At 39.2% G+C, this 15,912-nt stretch overlaps 1 long non-coding RNA gene across 1 annotated transcript in view; it reads right to left on the reverse strand.

Annotated features, from left to right (window-relative positions):
* Positions 1-15,912, reverse strand: part of LOC134758869 (uncharacterized) — a 171,418-nt gene that overhangs the window by 133,905 nt on the left and 21,601 nt on the right. The window contains exon 2 of the long non-coding RNA XR_010134535.1: positions 5,863-6,044. This is a non-coding gene — a long non-coding RNA (uncharacterized lncRNA). The remainder of the gene's footprint in view (positions 1-5,862; positions 6,045-15,912) is intronic.

Below are 15,912 nucleotides of genomic sequence, written 5' to 3' on the forward strand. Positions count from 1 at the left end.
CATATGGGACACCATAAAGTGATCATATATTTGAAATTCTGGTATCCCAGAAGTTGAAGAGTAAACAAAATGGATAGAAAACTTAATTAACCAAATAATAACTGAAAATTCCCAAGCCTAGCAAGACATTTAGACATCCAGACATAAGAAGCTCAAGAATCCCCAAATACACACAATTCAAAAATACCTTCTTTATGGCACATTATAGTGACACTGTCAAATGTCAAGAAAAACAAGATAATCCTAAAAACAGCAAGAGAAAAGTGTCTAGCCACTAATAAGGGAACCCCCATCAGAATAACAGTAAATTTCTTAGCAGAAACCTTATAAGCCAGGAGAGACCGCGATGATGTATTGAAAGCGCTGAAAGAAAAAAAAAAATTACCAGCCAAGGATACTCACTATACTCAGTGAAGACAGCAAAGATACCCTTCATAAATGAAAATGAAATAATATCTTTCTCAGACAAGAAAAAGCTGAGAAAATTCATCACCACTAGACCAGTTCAACAAAAAATGCTTAAGGGAATCCTACACATATAAGTGAAAGGATCATATCTACCTTCATGAAAACACATGAAAATATGCAATCCACTGATAAAGCAAACCTACAAATAGGGAAAAGAAAAAACTCAAATGTTACCACTACAGAAAACCACCAAACCACAATGATAAATAATAAGAGAGAAAGAAAAGGACAAAGGATATACAAAACAACCACAACTCAGTTAATAAAATGACAGAAATAAGCCCTCACATATCAATAATCACCTTGAATATAAATGAATTGAACTTTCCACTTCAAAGATATAAAAAAGGATTTTTTTAAAAAAATGACCCAACTATATGCTGACTACAAGAAACTCATCTTATCCATAAAGGCACATATAGACTGAAAGAAAAGGAATGGAAAACTATATTCCGTGGAAACGGAATCTAAGATTGAGCAGAAGTAGCTACACATTAAGTATACTTTAAAACGTACTTTAAGTCAAAAACAGTAATAAGAGACAAAAAAAGTCATTATATAATGATAAAAGGATTAATTCAGTAAGAGGATATAAAAATTCTAAACATACATGAATACAACACTAAAACACCCAGATATTTAAAGCAAATATTATTAAGTTGAAAAGGATAGACTCCAATACTATAATAGTCAGATACTCCAACATCCCACTTTCAGTAGTAATCAGGTCACCTAGACAGGAAATTAACAAAGATATATTGGATTTAAACTGCACTTTAGAACAAATGGACCTCAAAGACATTTACTGAACATTTTATCCAACAGGTACAGAATACACATTCTTCTCATCAGTACATGGAACATTCTCTAGGACAGATTATATGTTGAAACACAAAACAAGTCTCAACAATAAAAAAATTGAAATCATGTCAAGTATCTGTTCAGACAATGGAATACATCAAAATCAATAACACGAGGAACTCTGAAAACTGAAAAAAATACATGAAAATTAAACAACATGAAAATCAAAACACAACACACCAAAATCTATGGGATGCAACAAACGCAATTCTAAGAGGGAATTTTATACCAGTTAGCATCTACATCAAAAAAGTAGAAAGATTTCAAATAGACAATCTAATGACGTACCTTGAGGAACTAGGAAAGCAATAATAAACCAGATTCAAAATTGGTAGAAGAGAAAAAATGATAAAGATCAGAGCAGAACTAAATAAAATGGAGACTAAAAAAGTTACAAAGGGTCAATGAAACAAAAAATTGTTTTTTGAGAAGATAAACAAAATCAATAAACTGCTACCCAACTAACCAAGAAAATAAAAGCAAAGACTCAAATTTTTAAAAATCAGAAAAAAAAAAACAGGAGGCATTGCAACTGGTACCACAGAAATACAAAAAGTCATCAGAGACTTATGAACAAGTATACATTAACAAACTAGAAGATCTAGAGGAAATACATACACTCCTGAACATATTCAACATATCAATATTGAACTGGGAAGAAATAGAAACCTGAACAAACCAATAATCAGAGTAATCAGACTGACTCAGCAATAAAAAGACTCCCAAAAAAGAAAAGTCCAGGACTGATGGCTTCATTGAATAATTCTATCAACCTTACAAAGAACTAACACCAATTCTCCCTATTCCAAAAAAAATGGAGAGAAGGGGATTCTCCCCATTCATTCTATGAGACTAGTATTACCCTGATATCAAAACCAGGCAAGGATGCAATGAAGAAAAGAAAAATACAAGCCAACATCCCTTTTGAACATAGACACAAAACTCCTCAACAAAATACTAGCAAACTGAATGCAACAGTACATCAAAAAGATAGTACACCATGATCAAGCAGGATTTATCCCAGGGATGCAAAAATGTTTTGACATACACAAATAACTAAATGTAATACATCACATCAGTAGAACAAAGGACAAAAACCACATGATCATCTCCATAGATGCAGAAAAAGAATTTGATAAAATTCAACATTTCTTCATGATGAAAACTCTTAACAAACAAGGCACAGAAGGAAATACCTAACATAATAAAAGCCATATATGACAAATCCATGGCTGATATTATACTGCTTGGGGAAAAGCTAAAAATCTTTCCTCTAAGAACTGAAACTAGACAAGGATACATATTTTCACTACTCTTATTCAACATACTACTGGAATTCCTAGACAGAGCAATCAGGCAAGAGAAAGCAATAAAAAGTATGCAAATTGGAAACAAAGAAATTAAATTGTCCTTCACAGATGACATGATCTTACCTCTACAAAAACTTAAAGACTCCACCAACAAACTCTTAGATCTGATAATTAAATTCAGTAATGTTGCAGGATGTAAAACCAACATAAAAAATCAGTAGCATTTCTATACATCAATAATGAACTAGCTGAGAAAGAAACCAAGAAGGTAATTCCACTTACATATCTACCAAAAAAAACCCTTCCTAGTAATATATTTAGCTAATGAAATGAAAGAGCTCTACAAGTAAAACTATAATACAAAATGCCAATGAAAAATTTGAAGAGGATGCAAACAAATGGAAAGACATCTCATGTTTATGAATTGGAATAATTAATATCATTAAAATGGCTATACTGCCCAAAGCAATCTATAGATTCAAAACAATCCCTATCAAAATATCAATGCCACTTTTCTTAGAAATAGAAAAGCAATTCTAAAGTTCATGTGGAACCAAAAAAGAGCCTAAGTAGCCAAAGTATTTCTGAGCAAAAAGAATAAAGCTAAAGGCATTAAACTACCTGACTTTGAAATATATTTCAAGACTATGGTAACCAAAAAAGCATGGTATACATCAATGGAACAGAATAGAGAACACAGAAATAAACCTATGTATTTACAGCCAACTGATTTTTGACAAAGTCAACGAAAACAGGCACTAGGGAAAGAACATGGTCTTCAATAAATGGTGCTGGGAAAATTGGATATCCATAGGCAGATGAATGAAACTGGACCCCTATCTTTCACCATATACAAAAATCAACTCAAGATAGATTAGTGACTTAAAAGTGAGACACTGGACACAGTGTGTCACGACTATAATCTCAACACTTTGGGAGGCCAAGGTAGGAAGATCACTTGAAGCCAGGAGTTTGATACCAGCCTGGGCAAATAACAAGAACCCAACTCTACAAAAAAAAAAATTAATAAAAGTAAGACTCAAAACTATAAAAATACTAGAAGAAAACATAGGGGAGATACTTCAGGACATTGTTCTGGGCAAATTCTATGAAAAAGGCGATGGCTAAGGAAACAATCAACAGAGTGAAGAGACAATCTACAAAATGGGCGAAAATATTTGCAAACTATGAATCTGACAAGGGATTAATATCCAGAATATATAAGGAACTCAAACACCACAACAGCAAAAAAACAAAAACAAAAACAAAACAAAACACAAATAATCTGGCTGATTTAAAAATCAGTAAAAGATCTAAATAGAGATTCCTCAAATGAAGACACACAAGTGGCCAATAAGTTCATGAGAACATGCTCAACATCACTAACAATTAGGGAAAGGCAAATCAAAACCAAAGTGAGATATCACTCACCCTGGTTAAAATGTCTATCATAAAAAATAAACAAAATAAGAAGTGCTAGCAAGGATGCAGAGAAAGGGAAACTCTTATATACTATTGAAGGGAATGCAAAACTACACTTACGAGCAACAGTAAGGAGGTTTCTCAGAAAATTAAAAATAGAACTATCATATTATCCAACAATCCTACTAGTGTGTATATATCCAAAGGAAATGAAATCAGTATGTTGAAGAGATAATGCAGTCCCATGTTCATTGTAGCATTATTCACACTAACCAAGCTATGGAATCAATGTAAGTGTCCACCAATGGCTGACTGGATAAAGAAAATGTTGTATATGTGCGTAGTGGAATACTATTCAGCCATAAAAAGGATGAAATCCTATTATTTGTAACAACATGAATGAACCTAGAAAACAATTACGTTAATGAAATAGGCCAAGCACATAAGGACAAATGTTGTATGATCTCACTCATGTGTAGAATCTAAAAAAATATTGATCTCATAGAAGCATATAAAAGAACAGTGGTTACCAGAGACTGGCGAGTGTAGGTGAGGAGAGGGAAGGAAAGAGAAGTTGGTCAATGAGCACAAAGTTACAGTTAGACAGGAGAAATAAATTCTGGCGTGCTGTTGCACAGCAGAGTGACTATAGTGGACAATACTGTATGGTACACTTCAAAGTAACTCGGAGAGAGGATTTTAAATGCTTTTTTTTTTTTTTTTTTGAGACAGACTCTTGCTTTGTCTCCAGGCTGGAGTGCAGTGGTGCAATCTCGGCTCACTGCAACCTCTGCCTCCTGGGTTCAAGGGATTCTCCTGCCTCAGCCTCCCAAGTAGCTAGGACTACAGGCACGCACAACCAGGCCCAGCTAATTTTTGTATTTTTAGTAGTGACGGGGTTTCACCATGTTGGCCAGGATAGTCTCGATCTCTTGACAGTGTGATACCCCTGCCTCAGTTAAGTGTTCTTACTACAAAGAAATGGCAGGCATTTGAGATGATCAATATGCTAACTATTCCGATTTGATCATTACATAATGTACAGCAAACATCACACTACATCTCATAAATATATATAATTATTATGTGACAATGAAAAACAAAATAAAACTTATTACAAAAAAGGAGTATGATTTGACTGCCACCCCTGTCCCCGACTTATTTCTCCTGGTACCTAATACCTGGTTTATCTCCTCTCCTGCTGGTGTTGGTTGTTTCTAGCAGTTGTGGCTGCTGCAGCTGGAGATGGGCTTGCCTGGGCAGAGGTAGGAATATCTATAGGCATCCCTGGAGGCAGTATCTGACTTCCTCCAGAGGTTCCAGAAGCTGGACACTGAGCTACAATTCATTGTCCTAATATCCCCCACTGGGAACCAGCTGGAGAGGTATTATGTATACCCTTCTATCCCAAATAGCCCCTTCTTCATTCTATCAACTTTCTCTTATTCCAGCCCTCTGACATCTTTTCTTTAGATGCCCTAGGAGCAAACTGCTTCAAAGAGACTCCAGGGAGAAAGAAGACATCCACACTACATTGATTAATTGGCTTTAAATGAAAAATAACAAATCACTATCCTTAAAGTGAACTTACATAGATAAGTCTTATCTTAACAACAACAGAAAAAGATTTACTTCTTTTCTCGGTCAAATGAAGATTGACTTTCTCATTTTCTCAAAGGGACCTTTAATTAAAACTGATTTGAGCAAAGGATGGGAGCAAATGTTTACTGATTTCCCACTCTGTGCCAGACATTGTGTTAAGCTCTTATGTAATCCCATCCCATGGGGTATGTGTTTTTACCTCCAGTTTATGGGTGAGGAAACTGAGGCCCAGAGAAGGTCGATGACTTGGCCTTGTTCATCCAGATAGCGATTGAAGTCCGGGAAGGAATTGAGACTTTGCTGGGCTTGGCTCCAAAACAAAGACTGCTTCCAGGCCATTATGCTGTAGATCTCTGGGACAGGATGATCTATAGGGCAGACCTGGCAAAATAAATATGTTACATCGTAAACATCAGACAAGTCAGATATTTGTCAAAGCAAACAAATTCTAATGTGAGGTGAAACAGGAGAGATCCTCTTGTCTCTGAATCTCCATACTACCCTTGAGTGAACAAAGTAATTATTGGCTGAGGCAAAATCATGGCATCTGTATAACTCATTAGCTCTTATTTGTTTAAAGTCTGATGGTGTATGACAAAAGAATTTGTTCCAGATGTCAAATCAGCACAATAGAGCTTAACAGTCTGTGTTAGAAAAGCTCCAATGCAGAAGACTCAGGAGGCTACCGAGGCAAAAAGAGCAGCTGGTCAAAACCGGTAGAACCTCTCGGAGAGTCCCCACCTCCGGTCCAGGGAAATCGCCACATCCCACCCCTCAATCCAAGTTCTGTCCCTCCTCAGCCATCAATTATTTGCCTATGACTCTGAATGTTAATGCTTTTTCCATTCTCTGAAGTTAAGGTATTTAAAAGGATTATTAAGGTACATACTCTTTAGAGTTTGATGCTGGAAAAACATCTTATCTGAAAAAAATACGTATACATGAGGACTAAGCTCTGATTTTTTTTCTTGCCCAAATTCCTATCCAAGGGGTCTGGAGAGTCATGGCCTACAAACCATAAATTCTCATCAGATGGGTTTTATTTTACATTTTTATTTTATTTATTTATGTATTTATTTTTTTGAGACGGAGTCTCTCTCTGTCGCCTAGACTGCAGTGCAGTGGCGCGATCTTGGCTCTCTGCAAGCTCCGCCTCCTGGGTTCACGCCATTCTCCCGCCTCAGCCTCCAGAGTAGCTGGGACTACAGGCGCCTGCCACCAAGCCCGGCTAATTTTTTGTATTTTGTTAGTGGAGGCAGGGTTTCACCGTGTTAGCCAGGATGGTCTCCATCTCCTGACCTCGTGATCCGCCCGTCTCGGCCTTCCAAAGTACTGGGATTACAGGCGTGAGCCACTGCGCCCGGCCCAGATGGGTTTTATTTAACCCTATATTTTGTGACTTACATTCTAATCTAACTCTGGCATAACATTATGTGACAAAGAAGAAAGTCAAAATATTTTACCCCAAAATACGTTTCTTTGCCATATCTTGAAATGGCCCTGCAAAGCTGTCCTTTGTGGGCAAAAACTTGCATCTGTAAAGAATCTCTATCAACATAGCTAGATCTTTTTGTTCCAGGCCCTCTCAATCCTAAAGACATTAACTAAGAGTCTAGCGCCTTTTGATGATCTGAATAGGAAACATTTGTCATCTATTGTCTCTAAGGGCAGCCACTATAACACTTCAAAAGAACCTTGGTCTCCACAATCTTTTACCTTAACCTGGACATTTCTTTTGTATGGATCCCAGGTCTTTAGACAAACTCAACCAATTGTCAACCAGGAAATGTTTAAATTTTCCTATAGCCTGGAAGCCCTTACTTGGAGTTGTCCCGCCTTCCTGAATGTATTTCTTAAATGTATTTGATTGATGTCTCATGCCTCCTAAAAATGTATAAAACCAAGGTGTACCCTGACTACCTTGGACACATGTTCTCAGGACCTCCTGAGGGCTGTGTCATGAGCCATAGTCACTCACATTTGGCTCAAATCAAATCTCTTCAAATATTTTACAGAGCTTGACTCTTTTTGATGACATACATATGTCTATATTTTTTAATTGCATAAGTTAAATGACCAAATTCAGTATGTTTTGCTCACTGCTTGTCAGAAAGCTCAGTGCCCACTTTTCTACTTAAGTGCAAAGTGCAGCATTGCCTAATTTCCTCATAAAATTATATGCTGTATTAGGGTTTCTCAGAAAAACAGAGATTATATATAATCTCTGCTGTTGCAAAAGTTTTATTTTAAGAGCTACCACGGTTATCTGAACTTGGCTGTTGCATAGAATTTATTCTAAGACCTAAACTCTCCATATATATTTGGAGCACTTTGCATTGTTATGCAAATAATTATAAAATTATGAAAATTGGTTTATGTGATTATGGAGGCCAGGAAGTCCAATGATCTGTTACCTGTAAGCTGGAGAACCAGGAAAGCTGATGGTGTAACTTTCAGTCCAAGGACAAAGGTCTGAGAACCAGGGCAGGGGTTAGGGGACAGGCTGGTGGTATAAGTCCTGGAGTCCAAAGACCCAAGAATCAGTAGCTCCAATGTTCAAGGGCAGGAAAAGATGGATGTCCCAGCTCCAGAAAAGAAAAATAACTAGCCCTCCCTCAGCCTTTTCATTCTATCTGGACCCTCAATGGATTGGTTGGTATTCACCCACGTTACTCTTTTTTTTTGAGATGGAGTTTTGTTCTTGTAGCCCAGGCTGGAGTGCAATGGCGTGATCTCGGCTCACTGCAACCTCCGCCTCCGGGGTTCAAGCAATTTCCCTGCCTCAGACTCCTGAGTAGCTGGGATTACAGGTGCATGCCACCACACCCAGCAAATCTTTGTATTTTTAGTAGAGACGGGGTTTCATCATGTTGTCCAGTCTGGTCTTGAACTCCTGACCTCAGGTGATCCACCCGTCTTGGCCTCTCAAAGTGCTGGGATTACAGGCATGAGCCACCGCACTCGGCCTTTTCCCACATTACTAAGAGCAGCTCTTCTTCACTCAGTCTACTGATGCAAATGCTAATCTCCTCCAGAAACACCCTCAGAGGCACCCCCAGAGATAATATTTTGCTAGTTGTATGGGTATCCCTTAACCTAGTCAAGTTGACATATACAATTAACTCTCACTTATGCCCACCCTGTTATATGTCTTCTTTTATCACTATTTAAGTTTTCCTCTATTGTTTGTATGAATTGTTATTCCTTTTATCCTAGTTTATTGTTTCCTTAGTAATTATGACCACCTGGCATATTATTTATTTGTAAATCAGTTTGTTATCTATCTTCTAACTTAAATGTAAAACCCCAAACTATAAAAATCCTGGAAGAAAACCTAGGCAGTATCATCCTGGACCTAGGAACGGGCAAATATTTCATGACAAAGACATCAAAAGCAATCACAGTCAAAACAAAAATTGACAAGTGGGATCTAATTAAACTTAAGAGCTTCTGCACAGCAAAAGAAACTATCAACAGAGTAAACAGACAACCTACAGAATGGGAGACAATATTTGCAAACTATGTATCTGACGAAGATCTAATATCCAGCATCTGTAAGGAATTTAAACAAATTTACAAGAGAAACCACCCCATTGAAAAGTGGGCAAAGGACATGAACAGACATTTTTCAAAAGAAGACATACATGCGGCCAACAAGCATTTAAAAAAAGCTCAATATCACTGATCATTTGAGAAATGCAAATCAAAACCACAATGAGATACCATCTGAAACCGATCAGATTATTAAAATGTCAAAAAATAACAGATGCTGGCAAGGTTGTGGAGAAAAGGGAACACTTACACACTGTTGGTAGAGGTATAAATTAGTTCAACAACTGTGGAAAGCAGTGTGGCAATTCCTCAAAGAGCTAAAAGCTGAACTACCATTCAACCTAGCAATCCCATTACTGGGTATATACCCAGAGGAATATAGATCTTTCTACCATAAAGACACATGCATGCAAATGTTTGTTGCAGCACTGTTTACAATAGCAAAGACATATTATCAACCTAAATGGCCATCAATGACAAATTGGATAAAGAAAATGTGGTATATATACACCAGGGAATACTATGCAGCCATAAAAAAGAATGAGATCATGTTATTTGCAGGAACATGGATGAAGCTGGAGGCCATTACCCAGGAACAGTAAACCAAATACTGCAGGTTCTCACTTGTAAGTAGGAGCTTAATGTTGAGAACCCATGAACACAAAAAGAACAACAGACTCTGGGGTCTCCTTGAGGGTAGCAGGTGGGAGGAGGGAGAGGAGTAGAAAAGATAGCTATTGGGTACTGAGCTTAATATCCAAGTGATGTAACAATCTGCAAAACAAACCCTTGAGACACGAGTTTATCTGTGTAACAAACTTTCACATGTACTCCCGAACCAAAAAAATTTTTTTTAAAAAAGAATTCCCATTAAAAGTATGCAAGGTGAAGACAACCATACACCTCACTTTCATAAGCCTTAGAAGTAAGAAAGGAAAGTCAAGACGTGGGTAGCATTTGAGCAATCATGATCCTTTCCAATATTCTTCCTTGGGAGATTAGAAAACCATTTATCCGGCCGTGCACGGTGGCTCATGCCTATAATCTCAGCACTTTGGGAGGCCGAGGTGGGTGGATCACCTGAGGTCAAGAGATCACGACCATCCTGGCCAACATGTTGAAACCCAGTCTCTACTAAAAATAAAAAAATTAGCTGGGCATGGTGATGTGCACCTGTAGTCCCAGTTACTCGGGAGGCTGAGGCAGGAGAATCACTTGAACCCGGGAGGCGGAGGTTGCAGTGAGCTGAGATCGTGCTACTGCACTGTAACCTGGGTGACAGAGCAAGACTCCATCTCAAAAAAAAAAAAAAAAAAAAAAAGGAAAGAAAAAGAAAACCATCCATCTGTTATTAAACCATTGTAACCTATACACATGCTTGATATCTGTGGCCATAGAATGATGGTCATTCCAGCTTTACTGGTTGCAATTGCTCAGGATCCTCTGATCTTTTTCTCCCGTTACAGCTCATCTAGTTTCCTCCCCCTTTATTTTAATTTTGTCCATTTTTTTACTTTCACCATAGCTCTTCTTTAGACTTTGTGTCCTTTCAGCTTGTTGACTTGATTTCCTTGCTTGACGCTGTATTCTCTACGAAGAACTTGGGAGAGAAATTAACCATTTGACCAGCTTACTCTTGAGTGTTGCCTATAAAACTCCTGAATTTTTTACCCCAGGAGTCCTCTGAGAAGGAAGGCTTGGTGTGTGTGCAATATTCACAACCCTGCCCGCATTGACCTGCACTCACCAAGTCCCTGGGAACCTGAACTTCTCAGTTCTCTCCTTTTTCTGCCTGGGTCCAGCATGGTTGGGGAGGCCATTTGGCAGCTATTTAAGTGTTTCTGGTATTGGTGACAGTGCCATTCATCTGTCACCAGCTTTATGACTTGATTGTGTGATTTCTGTTTTGTAAGCTTTCTTCTTTCTCCATAACTACCTTAATTTGGCCAAAACAAGAAGAGATATTCTATGAACTACATTCTCAGCCTATTAATAACTCATATAAGGATGCCCACATTTTTCTACGAATAAATAGTTACCTATACTAAAGAAATTAAGACAAGTTGCCAAGACTAGGCTGAACAACCATTCTGTGACCAACCACTATTTATTGTTTTCTGCTATTGACATGGGCCAAGTCTTCAATCTTCTCCTCCCCTTAGGTTGGCACAGCTTCAGCCATCATTTCGAAAGCCCTCACTGGCACTTAGAATGTTTAGTAGATCCTCTTTAAAATAAAACAACTTTCTCTAATTTTCCATAGTTATAGGGTGACATGATCCACCCCTCACTAATATCAAATATGAAATATTGCCCTTATTGTGTGACACATACAAGCATTGATCCTTCATTTTTGTGCTTGGTTCTCCCTCATCTGTGAGGGCTGTCTTTCTGACAGGAATATGAGATCCTCAAAGACGGACAATGTTTCTTAACATTCCTGCATTTTCAAATAACCTAGAACAGTGCATCTTACATGGGGAGTGATTGATAAATATTTGTCATTGGAAATAGATATTCACTTTTATTTCATTTTATTTTGAGACAGAGTCTTGCTGTGTCACCCATGCTGGAGCGCAATGGCATGATCTCAGCTCACTGCAATCTCTGCCTCCTCAGTTCAAGTGATTCTCGTGCCTCAGCCTCCCTAGTAGCTGGGATTACAGGCGTGCGCCACCACGCCTGGCTAATTTTGTATTTTTAGTAGGGCAGGTTTTGCCATGTTGGTCAGGCTGGTCTCAAACTCCTGACCTCAAGTGACCCACTCACCTTGGCCTCCCAAAGTGCTGGGATTACAGGCATGAGCCACCAGGCCTGGCCAATATTCACTTTTAGATTCATTAATTACCTTTGTATCTTTTTGGAACTGGCACTAACAGAAGAATGGGATACACATAATTTTAGGATAAAGTGTTATCCTAAACTCAACTTGGGTCCACCTACCCAGTGCAGCAAAGCCATCAGGACTGGGCATCAGAATTGCAGCAAGAGAAAGTGAAGCATTTATTTGCAGGGTGCCGAGCAAGGAGACTAGGGCAGCTCATTCTTAAGACCTGAACTCCTGCCTGGCTTACAGGTAAGAAATTTTAAAGGCAAGGAGGCAGAGGTAACAGGAAAGTTATTAATCAATACGTGAATGCCATACATTGGTTTGACCTAAAAAAAGACGGGACATCTCAAAGGGGGCTCCCACAGGTCGTACGGATTCAAAGATTTTCTGATTTGTGATTGGTTCTGGAGGTAAAGTCTTGTCTAAAATTCTGTGGTCAGCAACAAAGAATACTAACTCTGGCCCACAGTGTGACCCCTCCAGACCCCTCAAAAAGAAATTCAGGGGCAAAGGAGGTGGTTAAAGTTCAGTCTTCAGTTTCTCTTTATCTGACATCTATGTGATGGGGGTGTAGGTTTTTAAAAAACAACTCAGGGACATGTGTTAAGATGTTTCTTTAGTTTCTGTAGGGAACCAAACTCTAACTTCCTTGGCTATTGTTTTAAGCTACTATCTTCTTGCTTATCAAGTTGCTCACTTAATCTTCAAGGTTAGCTAGGTGCCTGGGATTTCCCTTTATTTTTATGCTTGGGAGTGAGGGGTGTCCAACAGGCCCCTAAGAGAGGATTTCTGCTCTGTCTTAAGTGGAACCTCTCTAAGCAGTCACCCCAACATTCTAGAGCAGGGGTCCCCAATCTTTTTGGCACCAGAGACTGGTTTTGTCAAACACAATATTTCTATGAACTAGGGGTAAGGATGGTTTTGGGATAATTCAAGTTCATTATGATTACTGTGCACTTTATTTCTATTATTAATACATTGTACTATGTAACAAAATAATTATACAACTCACTATCATGTGGAATTAGTGGGAGCTGTGAGTTCGTTTTCCTCCCATTTGGGGGTGATGGGAAACCGTGACAGATCATCAGGCATTAGATTCTCATAAGGGGTGCGCAACCTAGATACCTCACGTGCACACTTCACAATAGGGTTCATGCTCCTGTGAGAATCTAATGCCATCACTGATCTGACAGGAAGCAGAGCTCAGGCAGTAGTGAGAGTGGTGTGGTGCAGCTGAAAATACAGATGAAGCTTCCCTTGCCTGCCACTCACTTCCTGCTGTGCAGCCTGGTTCCTAACAGGCCACGGAGGATCGGTTGCAGTCTATGGCCCGGGGGTTGGGGACCCCTGTGTTAGACGATTCCATGGCTTTCAGTTTCAGTCTTGTTGGAGCTGCCTGCATTATTATATCTTCCCAGCCCAGGCATTCACTGATAGAAGAAGATGTTGCCCTCCAGCTAGGTCTGCTCAGTACCTATTGTTGAACTGAAGTGGTTTGTGTAGCTGACTTGCAGCCTGTCTCCATCAGCTCAAATGCTCACACACGTTTTCCAACCTTAGAGCCTTTTTATTTTCCCTTTCACACCTCCCGTGCTGCTCTTCAATTCTCCAAGCACAGTTATCTGAACTTGGCTATTGCAAAGATTTTATTCTGTGTCTTCAGGATATCTGTGCTGCTTCAATCAGTCTGAACTTCCTTTGTCCAAGGCTGACCCTCCTTGCTCTCCAACCCCTCCTCTCAATTCTCTTCCCTTAACTCCTTCCTTTGCCAATACTATGCATTTCTCAGCCAGGTCAGGCTAAGTGCTATATAGCACACAAACCCCAAGACTCAGTGGCTTAAACCCAGATCACAGCCCAATATGTGTTCATGGGGTTGTCAATGGAAAGAGTCAAACTCTAAAATATTTGAAGAGATCTCTTCTGAGCCAAATGTGACTGACCATTGGCCTGTTGACATAGTCCTCAGGAGATCCTCAGAACATGTGCCCAAGGTGGCTGGTCCACAACTAGGTTTCTTAACATTTTAGGGAGATAAGTAAGGCATCAATCATACACAGAAGACGTACATTGATTCAGTCCAGAAAGGCTGAACAAACAGAAGTGGGGGCTTCCAAGTTGCGAGTAGATTCAAAGATTTTTGGATTGGCAGTTGGTTGAAAGAGTTATTATCAATAGAAAGGAATGTCTGGGTTAGGGTTACAGTAGGGGGTTGTGGAGACTGAGGTTTTATGATGTAGATGAAGCCTCCAGGTAGCAGGCTTCAGAGACAATAGATTGCAAATGTTTATCAGACTGAAATAGTCTGTTTTATAAGTAATTCCAAAGGGGCGGCGGGTATAATGAGGCACATCTGGCTCTCCCTTCCCATCATATCCTGAACTAGTTTTATCAGGTTAACTTTGGAATGCCCTTGTTGGAGAGCAGGGGTCCATTCAGATGGTTTGGGGAAGACCTTAGAATTTTTTGTTTGTTTGTTTACAGGGTCATTCAAGGACCCACACTCTACTATCCCCTAGAACCCCAGAGTTCTCTACTGGATATTCTGCAGTTGTCTAGAGATCTGAGGGTTAGAGAGGCATGCAGTGTGCATCATTCTGTTCATATTCCATTGTTCAGAACTCAGCCACAGGCACCTTCCACTGCAAGGGAAGCTGGGAGGGTTCTCTTGCTCTGTGCCCAGGAGGAAAAGAAAGTGAACATACAGCAGTCTTTGCCACAATCAAAGTCACAGGATATATTGAACAATACCTTATACTTTTTTTTTTAACATCCTGGGATTATTTTGTGGTTAGAGGGACTAGGCTCGAGGAAAGAATGGGGTGCATTTAATATTGGAAAGTCAGTTACTTCATAGTTGTAGTGGGTTTATTAGCAGAGATTAACCAAAAGATACAAGTCTTTTGATGATATTCATAGCATTATTTATGCTGTACCATGCACTGTTTTCTTTTTGTTTGTTTGTGTTTGTTTTTGTTTTGTTTTTCAAGACGGAGTCTTGCTCTTATTGCCCAGGCTGGAGTGCAGTGGCGCCATCTCTGCTCACTGCAACCTCTGCCTCCCAGGTTCAAGTGATTCTCCTGCATCAGCCTCCCAAGTAGCTTGGATTACAGGTGTGTACCACCAGGCCAGGCTACATTTTTTTTTTGTATCTTTAGTAGAGACGGGGTTTCACCATGTTGGCCAGTCTGGTCTCGAACTCCTGACCTCAGGTGATCCGCCCACCTTGGCCTTCAAAAGTGCTGGGATTACAGGCATGAGCCACCATGCCCAGCCCATGCACTGTTTTCTAGGCACTTAAATATTATTTCCTTCACAACATTTCTGTGAGATATGTACTACTATTGTTCCCATTTTACAGATGAGCGAACCAAGAAAGAGATAGGTAACTTTCTCAACATCAAGCAGCTAATAAATGGCAGAGCTGAGATTTGAACCCAGTCAGTCTGATTGCCTAGGATTTATGGATATGGCAATTGTGCCTATTCACAGCTGGGATATTCTGCCCTAAAATGGGATGTAGTTAGCCAAGGCATTTTCTTGGAGGCTAAAATATATGTGTGAAGATGTGAGTGTCCCATCCACGAGCACTGAGATATGCTATATTTTTACAGCCCACATGTAGGAGGAGCCCATTCTCCTACTTTTCCATCTCTTTATTTTTAAAATTTATATTATTTGTATTTTGAAAATAGAGATGGGGTCTCAATGTGTTGCTCAGGCTGGTCTCGAACTCCTGGGCTCAAGTGATTTTCCCATCTCAGCCTCTCAAAGTGCTGGCATTACAGGCATGAGCTTTTAATTAATTTCATTTAATTAAGATGAAAGGTGCCTAGCCTTTTCAGTCTTTTTCTGACACAAATG

This window comes from Gorilla gorilla, chromosome 6, assembly GCF_029281585.2.
Source record: "Gorilla gorilla gorilla isolate KB3781 chromosome 6, NHGRI_mGorGor1-v2.1_pri, whole genome shotgun sequence".
NCBI classification, from domain to species: Eukaryota; Metazoa; Chordata; class Mammalia; order Primates; family Hominidae; genus Gorilla; species Gorilla gorilla.